The sequence below is a fragment of the Corvus brachyrhynchos genome, unplaced genomic scaffold (genome assembly GCF_000691975.1).
Source record: "Corvus brachyrhynchos isolate BGI_N302 unplaced genomic scaffold, ASM69197v1 scaffold227, whole genome shotgun sequence".
Classification (NCBI taxonomy): domain Eukaryota; kingdom Metazoa; phylum Chordata; class Aves; order Passeriformes; family Corvidae; genus Corvus; species Corvus brachyrhynchos.
Window position 1 is genome coordinate 1,261,941 of NW_008239290.1, and position 14,723 is coordinate 1,276,663.

The window sequence follows — 14,723 nt, forward strand, 5'->3', positions numbered from 1 at the left end:
TAATGAAATTATAGCCACCCAGGTCTTCTCTCTCAATTTAAAAAAAAGCAACTAAACAAACCTGAACTAACCATTAGTTTTACAGGGTTTTATTTGCTCCTTTGCATATCCGCTCTACTCTCAGGATTTTTGGGGTTTTTTTCGTGTGTGTTTGTTAGACTTCATCTTCTTCAGTGGTATGTCATGGCATTGTGGTGGTACATGAGATATATTTTAAATAGATTTTTCCCTAGCCTAATTATTGAGGATTTTATTACATAAGTAAAACTTCATTTGTCTTTACTGTCATGATTTTGGGTATAGCCATGTCTGAATGATGTGGACTTTTTAGCCAACTTTTCAGGCTTGAAAATTGGTGACAGTACATCCCCAGGGTTCCTGTAGGCTAGCCCTTCATTTCTGAACTGTTGACTGCAGAAAGAACAAAGAACTGGGAAAAGCAAAATTACTCCAGGGGGCCTACTCCTGAGAGGAGGTCAAACACTGCTGTTACAAGAAACTAGGAGAAGTGTTTTGCACCAGTTTCGCAAAATTGGGGCCCAGGTAGGGATGCTTGCTCTGGGGGAAGACAGATCTATGTCCTTCTGACCCTGAGCTCTAATCCTTCAAGTTCTTCTCCAACAGGGAAGGCTATGCCTGACAAGCTTCCTTTAAATAAAGGGTTAAAAATTAGAGAATTGCACTGAGAAGAGTTGTAAATGAAAATGGATTTCAGTATGTCAGTGCAATCTCATGTACCACAGCCCTTTACAGATTTTAGCTCATTAAATGAAAACCAAAAGCAGATTCTTTCAATCTTGGATACACATCAAGATCAGCGTCCCTCAGTCTGAATTCTTGGGAGAAAGATGACAAGCTGTCAGCACTAGGTAAAAATTATGTTATTTTTCAAAAGATACAAAAGTGAAGGGTGTGACTAAGTAGCTGAGACTTCCAAGAAAGAGAGAGTCAAGAAATGAATCAGCAAACATGAAGGAAGAATATCTAAAATGCCAAAGACCAGACATCTGTTATGAGATATGGATTGTTTTCTTGTCTTCCATTTCCACCAATACTCTCCTTTCTCAGGCTACACTGTGTTCTGCTTTTGGGAATGTAGTGATTAGAAGTGTTTGGCTATTCAAAGACTTTGATTCAGAAATGAGGAGAGAAAACAAAAATATGCCATCCATGAAATAAATTATGATGCTTATTGTTGTAAACATAATACTGTAATATATTAATCTTTTTCACTCTTTGTTTCCAGTCCTTTTTTTTTTTTTTTAATAGGTTATCTGATACACCTTTTCTAAGAGAGTAACAGAATTTTTACTGGTTACTTGAACATACTCCTGTTCATTTTTTACTTTATGTGAAGTGCAAACTTTTGAACTTTATATCAGCGGTCTTAATTTCAACAAGGGGTTGAAAACATGTCTATTTGCCTCTGATTCTGAGCTACATGGAAATAATCTTTGTAGGGAGATGTGTCTGTAATTTATACTATTGAGAGCTACTCAATAGTAGTCCTTCTCAAATAATAGAATTTAGAGCAGCAATTAAGAGGAAGGATGTTGCATCAGCCAACATTTTATGCAAACCCAAATTAAAATTGTTTGAAATTGTTTGAAGATTAGAGCTGCTTGCGCTCTCTGAAGACTTGAAAGACAGGAAAAGTGCTGAGAAAAAAGATGTGGAACTCATTTTAAGTAGGGAAGAGAAAAAAAAGAAAGAGGAAAAGTAGGAATAGGTGGGCGGTTGTAGACCAGTCAGCTATCTCCAATTTCCAGATAAATTCTGGAATAAAATTTCTAAATACATGTAAGTACTTGAAAGATCAAAATGAGATGAATTATAATCAACAAGTTGTGTTGAGCCACTATTACTTCTTTCTTTGTTAGGATAACATGTCATTTGAACAGAGAGGAAGCAGTAAATTTAATCTGCCTTGGTGTTATTAGGGCTTTTGATACTGTTATTTATGACAGACTTGTAAGAGATACATGGCCAAGGCAATGTATAACTAGCTGGGTGCATGACCTAGAATTCAGATTTCAAACAAACTTGACACTGAGAGCACTATCAAAGACGTAGAAAATAATTTTGCAAGGATGTATTCTGTGTGCCATGCTAACCCATATATTAGCTATGTGATGGAGAGTGTGCCATGGAACTGTGAGGGGTATAATGCGTGCTGGAGGATAAATACTGTAAATAACCTTGATGAGCTGAGGTGATTCTGGGAGCAAGAGTAGGAAAATAAGCATTTCAATAAGAAGATGCACCTGGTAGGTATGAGCCAACACAAAGCAAAATACAGACTTGTGAGTGGGACTCTAAAGCAGACAATGAGTAAACATTGCCCTTACAATATGAATAATAAACATTCCCATTACAATACGTGTGGACAGCATGTTTTCTTCTGTTCTTTATGACCTTTGCCTGTTGGATCTGCTTGTGTACTTTGAACAGCCACATTCTGTCCTTCATGCTTCAAAATGATTTTTGCCCCTCATTCATTTCCTATTGTTTACTTTCTTCTTGAGTTCAGATTATTGAGGACCCACAACTGCTCTCAATTTTTAAGTTCCCTCTTTTTTTTTTTTTTTTTTTTTTCAGATGATTCAATTGCTTAAATATTTTTGGAGGTGTACTTCCTTTCTGCCAGTGAAATATAATCAGTTCCTTGAAACTGGTATCTTCTCTCTTGGTGTTCCTTGTTCCTCTTCCTCTTTTTTTTCCCCTAGAAATGCTAAACTAGCATATAATGTTCTGCTACTTGACCTACCTATGTATGCACAGCTGATTCTCCTGGCAGCACTGCTGACCATTGGAAGTCTTCTTCTCTCCCTGCTTTCTTCACCTTCTCTGCCAAACTCTCTCCTCCCTGAAATCATTAGCAGAATTTGCTTTTCTTTCTCAACACTAGGACACAGATTTTTGGACAACTACATGGGTAACTCCTCTGATGGGATTCTGGGTCTCATCACCTTCACCAGGTCACTTCCAACATAACACTTCCCACTGCCAAAGTATATACCACTCTGCCAAGTGGTATGCTCTCCTGGTACAAGATAACAGGATGTTTCTTCTCCCCACATTCAGCCTACATCAATTACCCAATCCATTCTCAGCTATGCTAACTGGTCTGGGCAACCACACCTAGTATTTCAGACTTTTAGGGGCTTCCATTCAGAATCCTACATTTCTTTCACTGGTACAGATGTCTGAAGTGTTTTGTAGAAGGGCTGTTCATTTCCATTCCCTTTCCAGCTTGCATTTTAAGGAATTTTAAGGACTTATTTTAAGGAATAATCATGCCAGATCACTCTCATTTCTAGGCAGAGAGAACAGGCAGATCATCAGTAAAGGCATTTCCCATGAATAGAGGAAACATTAGTGCTAAGGTGCTGTTGAAATATAGATCTGAAGGAAGACAACTGGAGCATAGACAGGAAAAATAAAAGTTGACAAGAACTGATGCAGACACTCGATATCAAGGGGGCAGAGATCCTTTGGTGCAAAAGGAAGCAAACTGAACTGGCTGATTATTGTCTACCAAAGAGGGAGAACAGGGTTTACTCAAGGGTAAATCTAGAGACTGAGCACTATGGGAAAGAGCTGGATAAACTAATGGGTAATTGATGCTAGATAAACCAATGGGTGATTGATGTGTGTAATTAGTTTGCAAATAACTTCAGGCAAGATCCTGGAAGATGGCTTCTAACCAAGGGGATAAAAACCCCTATCTTTGTGTTTTAACCTTTAACCTGTGTTGTGGCAGAGATAAATAGAGATTAAAAAAAAAAAAAAAAGGTGTGGTAACAATACAAAAATACTGTTGCTAGCAGGCTATTGGAGACAAAATAAAATGACCCAATAGTACCTTTCAGTCCTATAGAAAATATTTTCAAAGCATGTTTCTCACACTCACTTTTTTTTTTTATATAAACACTTTTATATCTCCTACATAATTAAAAGCAAAAACAGATTTAGCACAACTGCACTAATGTATTTGCTGATTCTTTGAAGGTGGAAGTTAAAAAGAGTAGTTTTCTGGGGACAGAAAAGAGAGTTTCTTTGATTTTAATGATTATTTAAAGAATTAACTGGTAACTCCTGGTTATGTTTTTACTTTGTCCCCAAGAACTGATCACTCATCTTAAAATCAATGGTTTCCCTGTGAAAAGCAATTATGATATAATTTGATTCCTTACATACAAATAAAATATTTTCTTGCCCTGTAATGGTGGTAAGAAGCCTAAAGTTTTGATTTTATCAGAGTTTTGAAGGTTTTAGCAACACACATGCATTGTTTTTGACATTCCTGTAAGCCTCTTGTTATGCGTGGAACAATTTCCAGTATGTAATTTATGTTTATGTTCAAGGGTGAAATAAGGAGGCACACTTGGGTTTTCATTTTGTTTTGGCTTTTTTTTATCCTGTCATATCATATTTTAAAAATATTTTTGCCAAAAAAAGTATAATTCTGTGCAAGTCATCTTTGCTGAGAGCTTTGACTGGCTAAGAACCAGCAATACTGGCAGAATCGGTGTTTGCCACTTAATTCTTCCAGTTCATCTGAGTAAGAGGGTAAGTTCCTGGTAGATGTGAATTTGCTGATTGTGAGCTGCCTCAAAATACTGAAAGAAAATATTGCAAAGACCAGTCACAACCATAATGAAATGAGTTCTTATTGAAATGAATGAGTTCTTATTGACGGAGTCATTTGTACTTTCACAGATTTGTGTTATTGCAAACTAGATTCTTTGCTAGGGGTACTTGTTTTTCTGAAAATTAAAAATGAAAATAAAACACATAAAAAATGTAAGAGGAAAAAGTATAACCACCATAACAGCCTTAATTTATGAGGAGCAGGAATTTTCCAAAGATGGTTGTTGTCTCTGACAGCTTTCACTAGTGCAGAAGTTTCAAATCAAAATTATTACATTCTCTCAAGGAGCACTACTTAGCATTATTATTATTATTATTTATTTGATTTCTGGCATGAGTGCTTACACGGTAAGAAGGATTAGGCTAACCAAACAGTTCAGCCTGGGATAACTGAGTAGCCTGCTGTAGATTGGATTGGGATTATATAAACATTTTCAAGACTAGAATACATGTGAGGGGTGTAGGAGGTATCCATTCTTTTTCCAGGAGCACCCATATTACTCATTTTGGCTGCAATTTCCTAGGAAGCAGCTGTTGCATTTGTTCCCTCTGCTGTCATGGAGGGAAACACAACACTTTACTGTGCTGGAAGCATTTCCCTGGTTCAGTGGAGGCCTGCAGAGGCTGGGAAAAATGTAAGTAACCCTCTTCTGGGGCATGCTTCTTTGTAAAGTCATACACCTCTCTTATTGACAGTCTTGTGAATTTTTTTTTTTCACTTATCAGTTGCAATATCTATTACCACTTACAGACAGAAATAAAACATGTCATATAAAAGCTACTTGCTTTAGTTTATTAATGAACAGTAAGACTAATGGATGGCATTTTAAGTGCTGCAGAACAATCCTGCAATGCCATCACTTTCCTTGTTGCATCTATAAGGCTATACAACTTGCTTTTTTAAAAACAGTTTTTGTACAAAAAATTGACTTCTTCTGTTGTGGTCTGTACTTTGAGTGCAATGATGAACATGGCACATAGTAGAATTCTGATCTTAAAAAATATTGCTTATTTTGATATGCCATAAGAATTAATACCTCATATAAAAATCGCATAGAAAACTTCATGTAGAAGTGAAACAGCAAGGTATTATCTCACCAGTCAAACACAATATGGGATCCTCTTAGATTTAAGTCTAAATTATGCTTTTTCTCTCCCCCGGTTCTTGTTTCACTTTGCATTTTCTTCTGCTTAATGAAGGAAACAAAGGACTTCGGATCACGAAGAACCATCAAATAAACATGAGCATTGAGTAAGATGATGTCATCTTCATATTTTATGGATCCATGGAGAGCTGAATTGAAACACACAGGAAGAAAAGGAAAATATGCATTACTTATGTATATGACATTAGCTATTCTCACCACATTGCAGTGTCACTTTTTATTTCACTCATATGAAAGACATGCTGTAAAAAAAATTGAATCATCTCAGAAAACAACCACAAGAATGAACTAGAAATATTATCTTCAGTATTAGTCCTGTTTATCCTAGAGGTAGAACTTTGTGTGATACTGTGTGCTGAGGGAAAACTCTGGCAAGAGCATCTTCAGTCTTCAGGTCTGGTGCATGCAGGAGCTAGAGGTGGAAGGTGAATATCAGGTAGGCAGTCAGGGAAGTGCTGAGGAAGGAAAGGAGCCTTCTGGAGCTTTGCTGAAGTCTGGTGAAGAATTGGGGCATTATGCTGGTGAGTGTGGTAGTTTAGTGTAGGAAGACAGTGCAGATAAAGGAACTATATTTTTTTTTAGCAATCAGAGTGTGAAGTCCTTTTCATCTGTTTAATGAAAAGGCTTATCTTATTATTCTATGAACTTTAGGGCCAGGAATAGGTAAACGTGTAACCAGTGCATGGGAAAACCTTGCCTGTGACTCATGCTCCACCAGAGGGAGCCAGAACTGTCTTTAAAACGTCAGCAGTAAACCCTGTGAAATAATCATGCAGTTTATAAGCTCGACCCGAGGCGCTGCCATCGCCTTCTGGCCAAGGCAGTGTTTTGCCCAAGGCTGGTACCCATCGAGCTGCTGCTGCACAGGCTGTGCCCCGCTGGCAGCAGGGCAGCCCAGGCTTGCACGGCAGTGAGGGACATGCTCTGATCCACCCCGGCTGCCATCCTCAACTCCTCCTCCTCTTCTTCTTCACTCTCGGTGTGTACCGTGCTGAGGAATTACCAGCAGTGCAAAGAAATTCTGCCGTGGCTGTGCAAAGACACGAGTGTGTCTCATTGCTGTTAGCCCTGTTGGGATAATCGGCAAAGAATACAGTCCCTTATATGCTTTTGGAGTTTATTATTCTGCTTAGCTGAGGCAGTAAATGAGGGGGGCAAACTGAGGGGTGAAACTGGAATTAAAATATTCAGCACCTGACCGTGCAATAGAAGGCAAGAATACTTTTTGGATCACTGAGTTGCATATGCAAAGATGTGCTTCCTACTGACTTAAAGACTAAAAAAACAACAGAGTCTCTAATTGTAATCCTTCTTCTAGGAATACATGTGCTACATGGAAAAAACACAGACTTACAAAGCCAGATAGTGGGTGATAATGGACTTTGGAACAATTCGGAGTTTTGAAATTGACTGCAATAAAAGTAAACTGATCTGAAGTAAGAGTCAGTGATACTGAAAAATACTACTGCTACAAAAACTCCTTTGGTAAGTAAGTGTCCCTTAAGGAGGTCAGCTGGAGCTGCTGGTTGAACACATGAAGCTTAAACTGAATCCCATGCTGGAAATGTGGAGCTAACTGAGCAAGGCTGTACACTGAGAGGCATCCTGTGAAGATGCCTTTTCAGGGAGGTTTCTGGGTCAACAAGTGTCCAAAATCTGAGGCAGAGGTCTGCAAGCAGGAAAGCCTGTAGGTACATAAAGAGAATGAAACATTTTAGAAAACTTTTAAATGAACAAAGTATAAAAATGCCATTGTTTTAAAGTCAACAATATCAAGCAAAAATAGTGTCATTTTTACAGGGAAAACTATTGTTTATTGTATCACTGGATTTTACAATGCAACAAACACTGTTCTTCAGGCATAAAGTAGAAGAATTTCAGGATTTGACAAGTAGTGTGTATGAAAGAGAGGCAAACCCCCTCAATTACAGAATCACAGAATGGGTCAGGTTGGAAGAGACCACAGCAGGTCATCTGGCCCAACCTCCCTGGTCAAGCAGGGTCATCTCAGAGCACATGGCACAGGATTGTGTCCAGATGGTTTTTGAGTATCTCCAGTGAGGGAGAGTCCACAGCCTCTCTGGGTAAGGCGTGCCAGTGCTCAGTCATGGCTCAGTAAAGAAGCTCTTCCTCACATTCAGGTGGAACTTCCTGTGCATCAGCTTCTGCCCGTTGCCTCCTGTCCTATTGCTCAGCACCACTGAGAAGAGCCAGGCTCCATCCTCTTGGCACCCTCCCTTCAGATACTGACAGACATTGATGAGGTCCCCTGACACAGCTGCCTTGCCTCTGGGATCCACTGTGTGTGTCCAGTTAGTCTTGTTGGCCTGAGCCTGGTCTGATGGACCCAATTGCCAGAGCTGAGGGGCATTAATAGCTGGTTAAAAAGAGTGAATGAAATTTTTTTTCTTAAGGCAGGGGATATGTTCTGGATTGTAAAGTATGGTTTCCATTTATTTGTGGAGGAGTGTGAACGTGTGTGGATGTACAAGCACTTGCTGCATCACACCCCAGGGTGGAATTGTTAGCATGTCCTCCTCATACTTGTGCTGTAGTGAGGGTTGTGGGAGAAGGGTGAAGCCCTAGGCAGTATCTTGTTGGTTTAACTCCTGAAAACATCATTTGTCATATGTAAAACTGACCTAATCATAACCAGAAACTAACTTTGGTGACTTCGGTTTTGCCAAGGCCTTTCTTGTTTGAAGGCTTCTTATAATATACATTACTGCTGATCTGTCCACCACTTTACCCTTTGGTTTGCTAGAAGCAGCCAAATACTGAAACATGGTACCCATGAGGATTATGCGAATAAAAGGAATATTTACATATAGAGAATAATATTGACATTTGCATGTGCCTAGCAGTGCCACCTCAAATTACACTGAGCAAGATTATATTCAGGCTTCTTTGTTACACTGGCATGCTCTATGAATTATGACTGATTCTTAAAAATACAAAATGCATCACTAGTAAGCTCAGACACCAACTAATGTGTGGCTAAAATTTATAGTCAACTTATGGTTGACAGCTAATGCAAACAACTGGAAGACTGTATAGAACCAAAATGCATTTAAAATACCTTGTGCCCAGCAATTGGAAGTGCACTCATATTTTTCTTCAGCCAGCTTGTTTCATTGAAAACATCTCTTAAGAGTCATTTATCCTCTTTATATGACAAAACAGTTGCATGGGAAGAAATATCTTTGAGAAGCATCTTAGCAAGTGCCTTAATTGTTAAGTAAAAATAACTTTTTTTCTGACAAGGGAAGAAATACTTGCAAAACACCAATATGGGGTTTTTTTTAAGATTGTTGTTATATAAATATTACAAAATCATAAAGCAAACATTTTCAGTGAAAAGTATCTTTCATTTTTTCTCCTTTCTTTTTTTTTAGTTGATTAAAAAAGGGCAAAAAACCCCTTAGGAAGTCAAGGGTTAGCAAATATACTGGTACACTTACAGACTTCTTTTTTTTTTTTAAAGTGACAAAGGCAAAGCAGAGGCTGTGCTGACCTTTATGAAAGAACAGGTCCATGGGGAAAGAAGGTTTCTTTCTGACAGACAGGAAGCTATCCAATTCAACCATTAAAGGTAGTGAAGGAAGATGTTTAAGTCATCTGTTATCCCAGTGAGTCAAATGCAACCTCAGGCTGTTGTTTCTCTAAGGCTAAAAGTGTGCTTACATAGATCATGTCGTTTACAAAAACTATAAAATACTCTAATACACTCAGTTTAATCAAATAAGCTACCTCTCTGTTAGTGTTTCAAGGTAATCTTTTAGTTTAAAATATTTATTGTTTTGCTTTCAGTATTTATTTTTCTCACTGTGCACATAATCCCAAATTTCACATTCTGATTATTACACTACATAATTCTCCATGTCTTCTCTATATTACAAGGCTCTCTGTTAATCATTTGCTTATGTAAAATGCATAAGTTCCCAATGCATATCTGGATATCAAAAATAGTTACAGATAATCAATATTTACTAAAGCAAAGAGTGAAAATTAGGAGTCTCTAATAGGTATAGATGTAATCACAGTACAGACAATTGGACTAAAGCTCATTATGTAAACACAAATTATGGTTGACCTGTGAAATTAAGGAACCTCAGATTCAGCATGGTACATATTTATTTAGAGAAAAAGAAAATACATATCATGTAAAAAAGACATCCTGACTTCAGTGATCAGAGAGGACATCCAGAGTAGTAGGTACCTGTTAGCAGCTTGTCTCTGTTGGTTTTCCTTAAAATAGATTGAATGGCTACACATTTTCTCTTTTGTTTCTTAAAACTTCTCTTATAAAGGCGGCCAAAACCATGGTTGAAAAATGTTATTATTAAAAAAGTATCATGGCTTCATTTGGGCAGTGCTCTCATTCAGTGGAATTTGAATGAAGCTCATGAAAAACTGCAGGGGGACAAAGAAGTATATAAGAAGATGCTAACTCCCAGTATGAGAGCTGAATCATTACAAAAATGAAATTGCAATGCCTCAAAACCCAGCACAGTGGATAATGAGCAGAATACAAAGGAAGGAACGTAGCCTGGCTCTCCCGTGCTGACCCTGTAACCTAGCTAAACAGTGCCTTCTGCTGTGAAACTGAAGTGTGAGTTAAAGTCCAGCTAAGCAATTTAAGTTAAAGCATTTTGGTACAGGTTGTTCTGATGTCTGTATAACATCTCATGTGCCACACATCCAGGAACTGAGAGCTCATGTTGTGACTTCTCCATGCTGTCAGCCTTCCCCAGAAGTGAGGCTCCACAGAATGTGGATCTCCTGGCCGACCCCACGCTGCTCCTGGTCACCAGCAACTGGGGAGCTGCTACTGTGGGAGCCTTGGCACCAGCAGTCAGCCCCACAGCCAGAGAAAACAAATTAATCAGGTATCAAAGAGGAGCCAGAGGCTGAGAACGTGACAGCTGAATATTGCAGAGTGCTGTGAAGTGTTGGTGTTCTGATGGCTGGATACTGTCCCCAAGCAATGGCAACCCCAAAACAAGTTCTAAAATAAGACCTTTGTAGCCTTTGCCATGCACTTTGGGCTCCCTCCGGGAATTTTCACTGGAACAGGACAAACTTATTATGATCATTGTTATAACAAATGGGACTTCAGTATGTGCCAATGGTGCTGATACAACTGGAAGCTTTCCAGAATTATTGGGGTTTATCTGCATGGCGTGAAAGTATATCAAAACTGAATACAGGCAATAATGCTGAACACAAGTCAATTGAAAATTTGAAATGAACAATTAGATAAACTCGAAATTTTAAAATATCTCCATGGAATATGAAAAGAGTAAGGAAAACAAGCTTTTAACTAAAAGGATATAAGAAAATACAAGCTATTCTGGAATTTATAAACAATGCCTCGAGAGATTGCTTTAATATATTCAGGAATATAAGAGGACTAATAGGCAAAAAATATAAAAAACATAATTAAAACTGAAGCTGTCTTGAATTCATTGATGTACATATAATAAGTTTTATAAAAAAGCATGGTTTTAAATACATTTCACAATAAATATTCCCTAGAAAACTCTAAAGTACACATGTATTGAATAACATCTTTGATAGGATGACATTTGTTAATGATTAGTGAAAACAATCTTAAGCTAAAAAGTCATCTTTATCAATGCACATAACAAAAGGAGATAGCTGGTAAAGATGTATAAAATTACTTCATCTCTTTGTTTTGAAATATGTTTCTCTGTTTTAGATGATTACTGCAAATGAAGAAAAATATTTCTCATGAAGTGAAAATAAATGATGGGTCAACTGAATCCTGATATAAAGCTCTCCTTTGAATTCTTGACTGTGGGGCTGATGTCTGCAGGCTGAAATTATTGTTGCAGAGGTTTGAAAGTCAGGTGAATCCCAATTTTCCTGCAAAATTCAGCTCAGTTGTAATTACGCTAAGTGCCACATAACATATATATATACATGCATTTCTACATGCTTTTAAAAAATAATGTAGCATATCCTTTGTCTCAAGTGAACATTTACTTAACAAGAACACATAGTAATGTGAGCATGACACACTGATTTATCTGGCAGCATGAAATTGGTTTTATGCTACAGTATTTTATGTCTGTTGAATCAGAGAAAGTTATAATAGCTCAAGGGATTTTCATTTTCCTGGTTTTATTCTTGAATATTAACTTCATATTTTAATTAAATTTTGTGCAAGATTTTTTTTACTTTTTTGAGAGTAGTTGAAAGGTGAAAGTTGAAACATGAACAATAATTTTATGTTATTTTAGAGTATTTATTACTACTAATGTACTTATAAAAAAAAGAGAAATTATAAAAGTCAATTTGAATGAAAAACATTGGAAGAGGAAAGGAGAATAGTCTACAAACAGCATTTGTGGTAATAATTTGTTCAGAATGTGTTGTGCTTGCCTGAGAAAGGATTTGTCTATCTACTTAAAAATAACCTACTGAATCTGTTATTTTAACCTGAAAACTTTTGCATAATGAAAGGTAGTAGACCATGCAAAGGTCTGGTTTAGCAGAATTTTCATGTTCTTTTTCACAATTACATTTTGCATTTTGCTTACAACAAGTGGCTCAGGAACAAGGGCTTCTTTCACTTGTCAGAAGTGCATGTCCACAACTGTGTGCTGTTGATTTGGCATAAGTTTTAGCACATCTAAAACTTGCTAGAACACTACTGATTTAAAAAAAAACAAAAAAGCAAAAAAATGTAAGTGGAAGTATGTAATTGCATCCCCAGACTAAAATTATGCCTCAGTGCCTTCTCCTTTCTGGAGCTTTTGTCCTGAAAGGCAAAACAACAATTGCTGGCAACACCAGACATTGACCATTCCCTTTAGCACAGAGGATGTGAATGTGTATGCACACACACAGTTTTTCCCACCGGATCACGACTTCTGGCAGCAGCTAGGAAATTAAATGTAATCTCTTTCAGTTTCAATTTTGTCTTATCTCTTGTGCTTTGGAAAAGACTTTGGGTCACTGTCCCAACGGACTGCCCCAGTCCTTATCTCATGGGGAGATAGGAGGCAATTGCGCAGGATAAACCAGACTGTTTACTCAGCAGCACAGAGAGCTTTACCTGGAATTTCACCTTATGCGCGTGGAATAACTTTTCCCCCTTGCTCACCTCCTGAAGGTGATACTCTGCTAGATGCCCACAGCAAAGCATTTGAGAGTCTTACATAGCAGTGGGAGATGATGTGGAAGCACAGTGGGAGCCTTGAGAGGGAAGCCAGCTGGGAGAGGCATCTTTGGGGAGATGAGGGTTTCCCAGGCCTCGCTGCCTCCCGAACTGTGCTAGCCTCTCCCTGCCATGAGTGTTCTCCTTGCCAGAGAGTGGAGGGAAAGGCAAGGGCTTACGGTGTTAGCATCCTTTGCAAAGCAGGAAAAGTCATGACTGGTACATAAACCCAGGCACCAGGAATCAGCCCATTGGAGTAGGGAAGGGCTTGTTTTCCTATATCTCCAGATCTCTCCACAATTGAACATCCCATCAGCTTTGTTTGCTGTGATTTCCTTTTCCTTTTTATCTTTTTTTTTTTTGTCCAGCTGTTCCACTTTTTGAACCCATGATGTTTCTGAAGTCAAAATAACAAGTGTGAGATAAAATAGGTTTGTCTGTTCTAGAATATTCAAGGTGATGAAAGGTTTGGGATTTGTTTTCAAGTTGTGCATTATAGAAATTGGCTCTTGCGTTAGAGAACCATGTTGTTTCAGTTGTTTCAGTCTCCAGAGCCAGAGAAAACAGCTTGTTTTTCTTCTCTTCAAGCACAGTGGAACTCAATCACATCCTCCAAAACTGCAGATAACAGAAGGTGATATTTTGCAATGGAGTACTCATGTAAAAGACATGTCCTAAAAATCTTTCAGCCCTCAGGAAAATTCATGTGTCATGTAAGGAAAATTTTTCAAATTTTAGGTTTTTATTGGCAAGTATTTGACATACATGACCAGAATGGCACGGTTTTTTATAACAAAATGTAAACATGAATTGTGAATAGTGGCCTGTCTGCCCTCCAGTGAGCTGGAAGGTGAAAAATTAAGGCCTTTTACTGTGACTATGGAAGATGCTTCTAGGTCCTGAATGGGAGAGAAAGCAAGTATGTGTCCCCTCTGAGCCTTTCAAAATGTATTAAATTTCCTAGATTTGTCTAGACTTTTGCTCTGTAAACCCCAAGATTCACACATTTTCAGGTTGGTCTGCTTGCAAGGAGCAAGCCTCATTTAGGACACTCTTCTCTCCATACATTTAAAATTACTCCCTGGTCAGAAGAGTGTTGGCAGCACAGGTCGCTTGCACAAAACTCAAGATGCCTTGTCCACACACTGCTCACAGTCCTTTGTTTTGGTTCTATAAAAGAGGCTCCCACCAGCAGCACTGTTTAGCTACACAGCTACATTCTAAAGCAGCACAAGCTACTGTTCCATGCTCTACAGCAGTTGTTTTATTCAATTGGGCTTCCAGTACATTTTCAGGCTCACAAGGTTGGGTATGAATACTTAACTGCTGCACACTGCAGAAAACGACAATGAATTTTTGCATGTTCATTTCTACAGTGTTGGTCTTCAGACCAGACAGTCTTTGCCTGAACATTCTCACCCTAATTCTAGCTCTCAGGAAAGAAAGGGCAGTTTCAGCACAAAATACACAGGGGTTATAGACCATGGCTGGCAGCACAGCCATTTCAGGAATGGGAACCATAGTTGTGAATATGTTACCTTTTATACTTCCCAGCAGCAAATTTGCTGATTGTTCTCAGAGACCTCCTGAGAAAGAAGTTGCTGTGTGACTTGCGATTTAGCTCCAATCTGCAGAAAGGCAGCTTTTAACTGCTTTTCTTTAGGCTTTTGTGCTTTTTGAAACTTTAACTGGAGGTGTTTCAGAAGTTGTCCTATACG